The sequence below is a fragment of the Gopherus evgoodei genome, unplaced genomic scaffold (genome assembly GCF_007399415.2).
Source record: "Gopherus evgoodei ecotype Sinaloan lineage unplaced genomic scaffold, rGopEvg1_v1.p scaffold_222_arrow_ctg1, whole genome shotgun sequence".
NCBI lineage: Eukaryota > Metazoa > Chordata > Testudines > Testudinidae > Gopherus > Gopherus evgoodei.
Genome location: NW_022059885.1, coordinates 37,747 through 48,257, shown reverse-complemented (window position 1 = coordinate 48,257; position 10,511 = coordinate 37,747).

Here is a 10,511-nt window from a genome sequence, read left to right as displayed (position 1 = left end):
AACGCCTTAACCACTCGGCCATCACAGCTGTGAGCATAAAGGTGCCCCAATGCCAGAGAAACTGGTAAAGGATCACAATGCCCAGGAGTGAAGTCATCTGAACTACAGAATTCCCACCGCAAACCTGGCTCCCAAAGCACGGGGGGGATTTGGGGTTTGTTCTCTTTGCTTAGCCATGTGCAGTCGCACAGAGAGCGCATTTAAAAGTCTCCCCTCCCACAGAGCGGGAATAGGAAATTATGGTCAACTTGAAGCCTGATGTGAATGAGGATGTCTGGACCACAGGGCCAGGGACTGACCTTTGCTATAGAAACCAGTGACACACGGAACCAGGCTAAGGAAAATGTTTCCTGGAGTCAGTAACCGGAATAGCAGCAGTATTGTGCAGAGAAATGTCTCACAAGAGGAGTCAGCGCATTGGTGGTTTGGTAGCATAAGTCACAGCTACAGCAGGGGAGATCTAGCTTTGGTTTCTGGCCAACAGAGGAAGGAATTTTATTATCTCCAAATTTCAGTAGAAAAATTTGTTGATTACTGATTACTCTCGCCCCTTGCTCCACCAATATGGCCACCAGGTGCCCGTTATCTACCGGGTAATGAGCGTTGGGGTAGGGCGGAGGTTCGATCACTGGATGCCCTGGGGGGGGTGTCAAGTCCCCACGGGTAGCGACGGAGAGCACGCAAGCAATCACTCTTAGTGTTTAAGAGAATAGGGGTTTATTAAATGAATCACAGATAATGATAAGGGAAAACACGATCAGTTACATCTGGGGCTTACAACACACTACCAAAGCAAATAATACAAATACTGCAATTACAAATAAAAACTGGCCCTGGTATTTTTCTAAATCCCAATAGTTATCTAAATCATTCCAGGGGTTAGTAGGAGTAATATTGGTGCTATTAGTAATCATAAGTGCAGCAACTAATTTCCCTAAACAAATTGTGAGGCTCAACTGATCCCCCTTGCTTTTGAGATTTCCTGGTCAACGGGTTTCCCCTAGCAGGAGTCTCAGGGCGGCTAGAATCAGTCTTTGCCTCTTATCTATCAGTACAGAATACTTAACAGCTAATTATACTTACACATACAAACCACGAAAGTTTCATTACGGCCGGCAACCGGTTAGGCTTCAGGAAACGCGTGAGCCGAGAGAGCGTCCAAGGTGATCAGGCCTGGATACGGTTTCGACAGGAATTCGGGGGCTCTCTGCCCGTCCCCGGGAGGGGACCGGCAATATATAGTAAATTTGTCGTCATAGTTTGTGATAAGCCAATTGAGGGGTTGCGAGTGACATATGCCCATACAAGGGAGGCAGACGGGCTTTAACATCTTTACTCAGGAAGCAACCGTCGCGAGGGGAACTGTGTCTCTTCAGGCTGGCTAACCACAAGGCTGCTTTTCCTGTTGCAAGTTCTGCTTTCAGAGCAGCTATATGACAGTTCTGAGGGCTGGGGGAAAAATCCGTTGGGGGGTGGAGGCCGGAGCACCCGTAGTCTGGCCCTGGGGCCCCACTTGGGGGTTTAACAAAATTCAGACCCAAACTGTGTGTGGTGGGGGTTTCTCTGGTTTCATTTGTTTTTCTCATTGGAAATGTCCTTGATCATTTTTCTGGGAAAACTATTTGGACAAATCCAAGGAAGAGTTAGAACAATTACAAATCTCCATGGGAGTAAGGGGGGTCTCTCAGCACCAGGGGAGGGGTGGAGATTTTCATGGAGGGGAGTTGAGGAGATAAATGAGAGGCTTTGGCTCCAGCAAAGGGAGCGGCTTGGGAGTTTCATTTTTACCAAGTGAATCCCCCTCCACACACACACACTGCTTCCCTGCTATTGCTACCCCAGCTCAAATCTCACTAACACCCCCAGCATGTGACCTACAGCTTTCTCCTGACAAAGCCCTTATCTATCAGAGACAAAATCCCCTCATCTGCCCCTTCTCCCAGCTCAGCCCTCTGCCCCCAGAGCCCAGGACAACCCCGACCTAGCCATGCCGGGGGGTTGGGCTTAATCTTCAAGGCCGAGCGCAAAACCTTCAGCCAGGGACGTTTCACTCCCTTCCCACCTCGGCCCAAGCGGCAAGGGGGAAACGGACGAGACACGCCGGCTGGAAGACGCCTCCCTCCCACTTCTCTATAGCCTTCTGTGATGTTATTAATATGAACTGGGACCGTAGGGATCATTGTTGCCACCACTGTTATATATGTGCAGCAAATATTGTGCAAAGGTTGTCGTGTGAGGTGTCTATGACAAGGTTATGATTTGTTGGTTATAATTAAGCTGGCTGTATGTGTGTACCATTTTTGTATTTGAAGTTATGAATATGGGCTATGTGCTTGTATCTCAAATATATTTGATTCCAAGTAGCCTCAGTGTCATCAGCCCCCAACTCCTTCAGGAGTCCATAGCAAAGAGACCCCCCCACCCACAATCCTGGACTCCCTGGGAGGTGCCTTCCACACACACACCCCAACCCAATGGCGCATCAAGGAATAAAGTGGCAGATCTAGTGTCAGTGGGGTTCAGTGGCTCAGGCCAGACACCTGAGCTGGGGACCCACCCCCATAGCACTGCTCGAGGGCCTGGGCCTGGAGTGTTCACAGCCCCTTCCTTACCCCTCCGAGCCCAGCCTGGCTCCTCACCTGGAATAAAGCAGAAGCACCCGTCGGCCTCTCTGCTGTCCAAGTTCCAGGTGCTGCTGTTGTCCCACAGGAAGCGGGCCGAGCTGCTGGGGCTGGGAGAGGGATCCTCCACCTCCTGCCCTGGGAAGGCTGGAAGGTCCCCACTGACTGGGCAGGGCGATGCCTCCTGCTGGAAATCGGGGCTGGGCTCCTGGGGCCGCTGCTGCCCACATAACAAGCCCCGGAGCCACCCTGCCAGGTTCCGCTCCTGGGCTGGGTCCTGCCTGCCCAGCCGCATCCTGGCCCAGCTCCATTTTGGCCTTTGCCAGTGCCTCTCCCACTTCGGCACCTGCACCGGGAGCAGGTTTCCTCTTTCAGAAGGCTGGGCACTTCCACCTCCTGGCCCGGCCGAGAGCTCCTTTCCCGTCATTGGGGATGGTCGGACCGCTCCGCTCCTGAGGAAGATGGCAGCTGCTTCCCACAGGCTCTGGGGCCGCCTGCAGAGCCTTCTTCCTGAACATCCTCAGGAGCCTGGCCATCCTGGAACCAAGCAGCGAGTAGACGTGAGTCTGGGGTCAAGGCAGCCTCTCACTAACCAGCTTGTTTGGTCTCTCCCCATCCCTGCCCCAGACAGAGCAGCTCCTCCCCCCCACGGGGTGCAGGGAGTGCAAGCTACACACACTGGCAGGAGTTCATTGCATGATCTGCTCCCCCTCAACCTTCCCCCTTGTCATCCCTTGGGCTGCAAGAACCGGGGAGTCTTGTCCTTTTCAAGCACTGGGGTCAGTCACAAAGACCACTGGTCACTTTGGACAAGCAGCTCCCTCCTGCCAGCCCAGGACACACTCACGCTTCCTCCCACGCATCCCCCGCCCAGGCTAGAGAAGGAACAGAACCCAGGAGTCCGGACTTCTCCTGGGAAACCATTCCCCACTTCAAAGTCCCTAGGCATAGTAAGGCCAGAGCCCCCTCGTTTACCATTGATTTCCATGCTCAGCAGCTCACTGGGTCTGGCCCAGCTCAGAGACTCTCAGCCTGGGGAACAGTCTCCCACAAGGGAAGGGCTGGGAGCCCCTTGCTGGGACCTTGCCAAACACGCTGGAGACAGCTCTGGAGAAGCCCCTCCCCAGTCTGAGAGTGAGGGGCTCCTGAGGGCTGTTTGCAAATCTAATGTCCTTTGGGAGAGATTCTCTCCCCATCTTTCTGCTTCTCCCCAGACAGACAGGGGACACCATCGAGGACCCGTAATGCCACTCACTTGCTCTGGTGATGGAGCGATGGATGGAGGATGTTCAGTGTCATCCCTCGCCCTTCTCCTCACTCTCTAAGCCCAAGGCAGGCTGGAGAGGGGGGTGGTGACCTGAGGAGTTACCCTGCCCAGCCAGCAGGCAGGGTGATGACACTGGGTGATCGGCTGTTTGGGAAAACAAGAGTCTGTCTTATTGCCAGGGAAAGGAGAAACTTGGCCAGCAGCAGGGGGTGCAGAACATCACCCTAGTGGGGGGGTGACAGCGCCTCCAGGATCCTGAAATCCCAGCACTTTACACACCTTCCTGGAGCCTCCCCACCCCCCTGGGCTGTCGGGACTGTGACCCCAACCCTACTGATGAGAAACAGGCCTGGGGAGGGGAAGCTACTGGCTCAGGGTCACACCAAGTGTCAGAAGTACGGATGGGACCCAGCAGTCCTTCTTTCCAGGCCCCTTCGCTAACCACTGCTGCACACTCCCTCCCACAGCTGGAAATTACAAGCAGGCCCTCATGGCCGCTCCCCCTGCCTATGAGAGGGAGTGTGCTCCGCTGGAGTCACTGGACCAGGGGACTGGGAGTCAGGACTGCTGAGTACCATTGCTGGGGATTTCATACTTTCCCGCTATTGGAAAGTGCTGGGAGAATCCCCCAGGCAAAGCTGCTCTGACAGTGCTAAGCAGCATCTGACCATTCAAGGGCGGAGCGCACTGCCCAGGAGGAGGAGTGTTTGGCTCTGGGGTTTCACTTCATCCCAGTCTAGAGAGAGGGGCCCAGCCATGGAGTTTGGCTCAAGACCAATTCTCCAGTTTGTTAAAGGGGTTTTGAATTCCAGTCCTGTGCTCCAAAGTGCTTGGTGTCATTTGCAAATTTTAGAAGCATGCTCTCCACTCCATTTTCCAAATCAGTAATGAAAATATTGAATAGTACCAGACCCCGGACTGATCCCTGCCGGACCCAACAGGTACACCCTCTCCATTGGACAGCCAGACATGGAGAAGGGCTCTTGGAGTCTGGGCTTTCAACCAGCTCTGCACCCACATCACACTGATTGCATCTAGACCACATTTCCCTTGTTTGTTTGTGAGACTGTCCTACGGGACTGTGTCAAAAGCCTTAGTAACACCGAGATAGATCCCATCTACTGTTTACCTACCTCCACTAGGCCTGGAACCCTGCCGAAGAAGGAAAGAGGATTGGTTTGGAATGATTTGTTCTTGACAAATCCATGCTCACTAGTCCTATGAACCAAATTATTCTGTAGGTGCTGCTGACAAACTGATTGTTTAAGAATGTATTGCAGGATCTCTCCAGCTATGGAAGTGAGGTGAGCTAGTAAGTCTCAGAGTTCTCTTTGTTCCCTTTTAAAGATAGGTCCTGTCTTGTTGAAGGGTGGGAAGATGTTCTTCTTCAAGGATCTCAGACGAGAACTGGGGCACAACACCTGGTTTGTTAAGGCCACAAAAACAGAGGCAGGAACCTCTTCTCTCCTCCTGGCAAAGAACCCCAGGTACCTAAAAGATAGGGACACACATCCATGAATGGGCTTTAAAAAAGGCAGTGGTTAAAAAGTTTTGCCCCACCCATTTCTTGTTTCCACAGACTAGACATTTTAGCAAACTTTAGAATTCCTTGGTGCTAAACACAGTGAAACTCCCCTTTCTCCTTCACAGAGGGTTTTAACGCCCCTTATATCACCCAGGCTAAGGACTGCCCAGAGTTCGAGAACTGTCCCTGTTCCCATTGGATAGATGGGGAGGATCCTGAGTTCCAGAGAAGGGAAGTGACCTACCCAATGGCCTACACAGCAAGGTGGTGGCAGAGCCAGAAAGAGAAGCCAACGGTCCTGACTCCTGTTGTAACAACCAGCAAACCCCCACTCCTGAGAGAAGGGATAGAGCTCAGGAATTGAGATGGTGGAGAAATTTAATTGAAACCATTTCTGTCAGAAAATTCCATTCAGACTAAACCACTTTCTTTCTCGAAATCAAAATAAATGGGATGAAAGTTCTTTGCAAAAATATTTTGTTGCAAAACAAAAGCATCTCCTGTTTATCAGAGTTTGTTAAATTGCCTCGTTGCACACAAAGAGAAGACACTTAGATTACAAACATGAGATAAGATGCTTCACTCTGAGCTAAGTAGTTGCTGCTCTTAACAATTTCAAAATAAAAAAATACAAATAAAAAAGACAATTTCAGCTATTCTATTATGTCATAATCTGCTCTGAGTAAAGGTGATAGGACACCTGATATTATGCACTATCCCTAGTGACACTCTCCAATGGATCCCCATCCTCCACCCACCGTGAGGTAGGTAGGTGCGGATCAATATTATCCCTACTTGAAAGAGGGAAAAGCTAAGGCTGAGAAAGGAGAATTGACTTGTCTTAGGTCACAGAGCCAGCCAGTAGCAGAGTTGGGAATAGGACCCAAGAGCCCTGATTTTCAAACTAACCAATAGATCTTGAATTTCAAACACTGAATGACTTGAGTAAAGTGTTCTCAAATGAACTGCAGACCAATACTGCACAGTAATTATTCAGCAAGTATTTGAGGAGAACTGCAATGTTAGAGAGAATCATGAACTGCTCAGAGACCATTAATGCACCGAAGCAGCAGAATTCATGAAACATATAATTGGTTCTGACTTATTTCCTTGGTCTTCAAAGAGAACAACAAGGACCTGAGTCTCCTTCCTGTCAATAACCCCCTGCTCAGCCAATCAGAGTAGAGACTGAGGACAGGAGGCTGAGGGTTTTCACCAGAGAGCCCAAAGGATGGCCCAGATCACCGGTGGGGATCACTGACCGAGCACTATTTCAGCTCCACATTTCTGGGTGGACCTCCCACAGTGTGTGCTGTGGAGCACTCCCCCGCAACACACACACCGCTCCTGGTGTTGGGAGGGGAACAGGTGAAAGGACAAAAGACGCAAGAGACAAAGAGAAAGGAGGGAGGGATGGATGGAGGAAAAGGTGAAACACAAAGGACAAACACTAATGTCCCCAGTGATTCTAAGAGACAAAATCCCAGGTGCAGAATAAAATTCTGCGTCCTTAAACTTGTATTTTCCATGCCTAGATTTCAACTGTCAACAGATGGATCAGACTGAATAGGTTTCAAACCTCGAGGAGGCTCTTACATTCTAAACAGGGACATCTGTTTTCTAGTAAAATCACAAAAAGGGAAGGAGAAAACTCAAAAGAGGTTCCTCCTGGCGTTCATGTCTGTGAACCCAAATACTCTCTCAGTCCTCAAAGAGAGACCTGGAGAAGGAGACTTGCTGAAGCAAAGCCACAGGAGTCTCTGAGGTTTCCCTGGCCCCTCGCCCCTCTCCTGCCTGGCTGATGTTGCATCTCTCTGTGAGGTCACCACCTCCCCACCACCTTTGACCAATAGTCTGAGATCCTGCAAAAGGCCTTTGTGATGTCACTCCCACACCCTCCCTTGCTGTGCTAATGTTCTGCCCTTGGCCAGGCACTTTGGAGGTTTGAGCTACTCCCTGTGGATCACCCCACTCAAGGAGCATTCGTTCTAGGAAGCAAGCTGGCTAGACAGTAACACATCAGATGCTGCTCCCAGCGCTACACTCAGTTTTTCAGAAATTAGTCAACTTTATGGCCAGAAGAGACCATTAGAGCATCTAACCTGACCCCCTGTATATCGCAGGCCTCCTGTATGACACAATAGCTACTTTGGGGGCAAACACATTCCACAGAGGCATCTAGGCATCAGGAGATGGCAAATCCTCCAGTTTCCTTGGTAGCTTGTTCCTGTGGTGAATCATCCTCGCTGTTGCATATTTGTGTCTTATTTGTAATATGAATTTGTCTCTTTTCACCTTCCAGCCATTGGGTCTTGTTATGCCTTTCTCTGCTAGATTGAAGAGCCCTTTTATACCCAATCTTTTCTCTCCATTAAGGCCCTTCAACACTTCAATGAAGTCACCTTTCAATCTTCTTTTGATAAGCTAAACAGGTTGAGCTCTTTCAATAGCTCACTAGAAGGCATTTTTCTCCAGCCCTCAGAACATTTGTTGGCTCTTTGCTCATCAGAATCCTGAACCCCAACTGGATGTGGTTCTTGTTCTTCTGCACAATAGCTCGTGGAGAAGAGGGATCTGCAAAGGCACATTCATTTGATACCTTTGTTTAATTGATGAAAACATAAACTAGACACTTAGAGGATGGGAACTGATTTCAGCTGATGGACAGGTTTGCTAAATTTTTATGCATTTGGACAGCGAAATGTTGAATGTTTACATTCATATCAAGCCCTCCCATATCGTGGAGCTCCTGAACATAACGGAGAATGGAAATGAAAATGTTTTCCTTTTTTTAAAAAAAAGAAAGAAAGTTCTAAGAGAACTTTGGGGTTTGAACTGAGGACCATATGAGCTATAACCAAGCACTCTACCACTGAGCTATACCCCCATGATGACATGGGCACAGAATCATGATCTCCAAGACTTTGAAGGACAAACCCTACTTCATCGAGGTCCTTTGCCATTCCCAGACCACAGATGGTTTTAAAAATGGGGTTTGATTAAACTTCTTAAATGTGGTAAACACCACAGCTTGCACATCCACTGATATAGTTCTCCCACTGACATAGTTGCCACCTCTTGGGGAAGTGAATCAACTAAACCCACAGGAAAACTCCCTCCCCTCAGCATAGAGCAGTGGTTCTCAAACTATGAGTCAGGACCCCAAAGTGGGATGTGACCCTGTTTTAATGGGGTTGCCAGGGCTGGCATTAGACTTGTTGGTGCCTGGGGCTGAAGCCAAAAGTCTGAGCCCTGCCACCCAGGACTGAATCTCTCAAGCTCTGGTTTTCACCCTCCCCCAACTGGGGCAGGGCTCAGGCTTTGTCTCCTCTGCCTCTGCTCAGTGTGGAGGGGTTTGGTCCCTCTTTCCAGGGCCATGTAGTAAGGTTTTTTTCAGTGGAAGGGGGTTGCAGTGAAAGGAAGTTTGAGATACCCTGGCATAAAGCCTCTGAGTATGTCTAGACTTGGCTCCCTGTGGCACGATGGGTAATCAGACACTGAAAATACAGCCATGCAGACACCACACACCAACCTTGCCTAGGAGGCAAAGATCAAACCTCCACAGAGAGATACTTGTTGTTTTTTAACCCAGCTCCCTAAGCACTCAGCCACAACCACTTAACAAAGGGGCTTTTCTATACTATGGTTCTGGTTTCACTGAAGTGTCATTTCCAATTGTTTGCTAGGACCAGCATTAGGGAAAATGGTGCCCTGCGCAAAACTTGTACTTTGGCACTTCCCCATTGCCCCTGAATGATCCCCACTCCCCCTTTACTGCTAGCTCCTGCACTCCCAACCCTTGCACCTCTTTCACCCCTAACTCCTGTCCCCTCCTGTGCCCCCTTTGCCCTTAACTACCCGTGCCACCAGCCATTGCCCCTCTTCTGCAGCCCCTTCACATGGTTTCAGTGCTGGGGGCCCCGCACTTGTTCTCCTTTTCCCTAGGCGTTGGCATCACTAGCCCCTGCTTAGCGAGTAGTGTTCAGTGGTTCCCTAAATGTGGGGCATGACTCCTAGGGGGCACAGAGGAACATTCATGGGGGCACCTCAGGGCCTGAGCCAGGCCTCATGGAGGTAGCACCATTCAGCCTCACGCTGTCCCAGCTGTTCCCCAACCCCATTCTTAGCCTAGGGCTCTGGCTTCCAGCTTAGCCTTCACCCCCTTACCCATCTGCACCTCTCTCCCCAGCAAGCAACAGCCCCACTCCCAGCCTTGGTTCTTGACCGCAGCTTCCAAGGGTCCACAGCCATGGATAAGAGAGCACAGTGTGAAATGTTTGGGGACTACTGGTTTAGGGTTATGTTCTCAATCACTTCTACAAAGTTCAATAAAAGCTATTCCTCACCCACCCACCCACCCACCCCTCCATCAGGACGGACTAGGTATGTTATGCTGCCCTTCACTCATACAGGAAGGATAATAACATTTCATTCCATTCAATTCTAAAGTTATTTGTAACCCACCACCAGCCAAAACTGGTCACTTTGGGAAAGCAGCCCCATCATGCTGCATACCTAGGCAGAGTAGGTGTGTCTGTGCAAACACGGTCTGTTCCTGAAGTCTTTCCCCCAGCTCCTCACTAGATGTGAGGGGGGAGCTCATTCAGCCCCTGCTTCCACTTAGTATTTTAAAACTCCTTATTGTCCCTATCTCTGCTGGCCTTAGATTTCTCCTCCTGTCTCTTTCTTGACAGCTCAGATGAGGTGGCTGAGTGGTTAAGGTGAAAGGCTATTAATCTGTTGTGCTTTGCATAGCGGGGTTCAAATCCTGTCCTCATTAGATGTGTTTAGTCTTCACTGTTCCTTTGTAGACAGCAATCTCCCCTTTTGGTACAATGACAGATCAAACAATGTTGCTTCTTGCAAACAAAAACCTACTCAGAAACTCAGAACTCCCTTGCTTTAAATAAAATGTCTAAATCCCAGTTTTCTTAAAAAAAAATCTCTAGTGCTGTATTTCTTAGTTTTTATCTCAAAAGGTAACATCCTCATCATCTCCCCCAAACTCTGGGACCTTCCCAAATTATTAAAATACTCTCAACCCGAGCAAGGCCAGAGCAGTGAACCAGAGCTAGTGTCTAGGCCAAGCTGTTCTGAA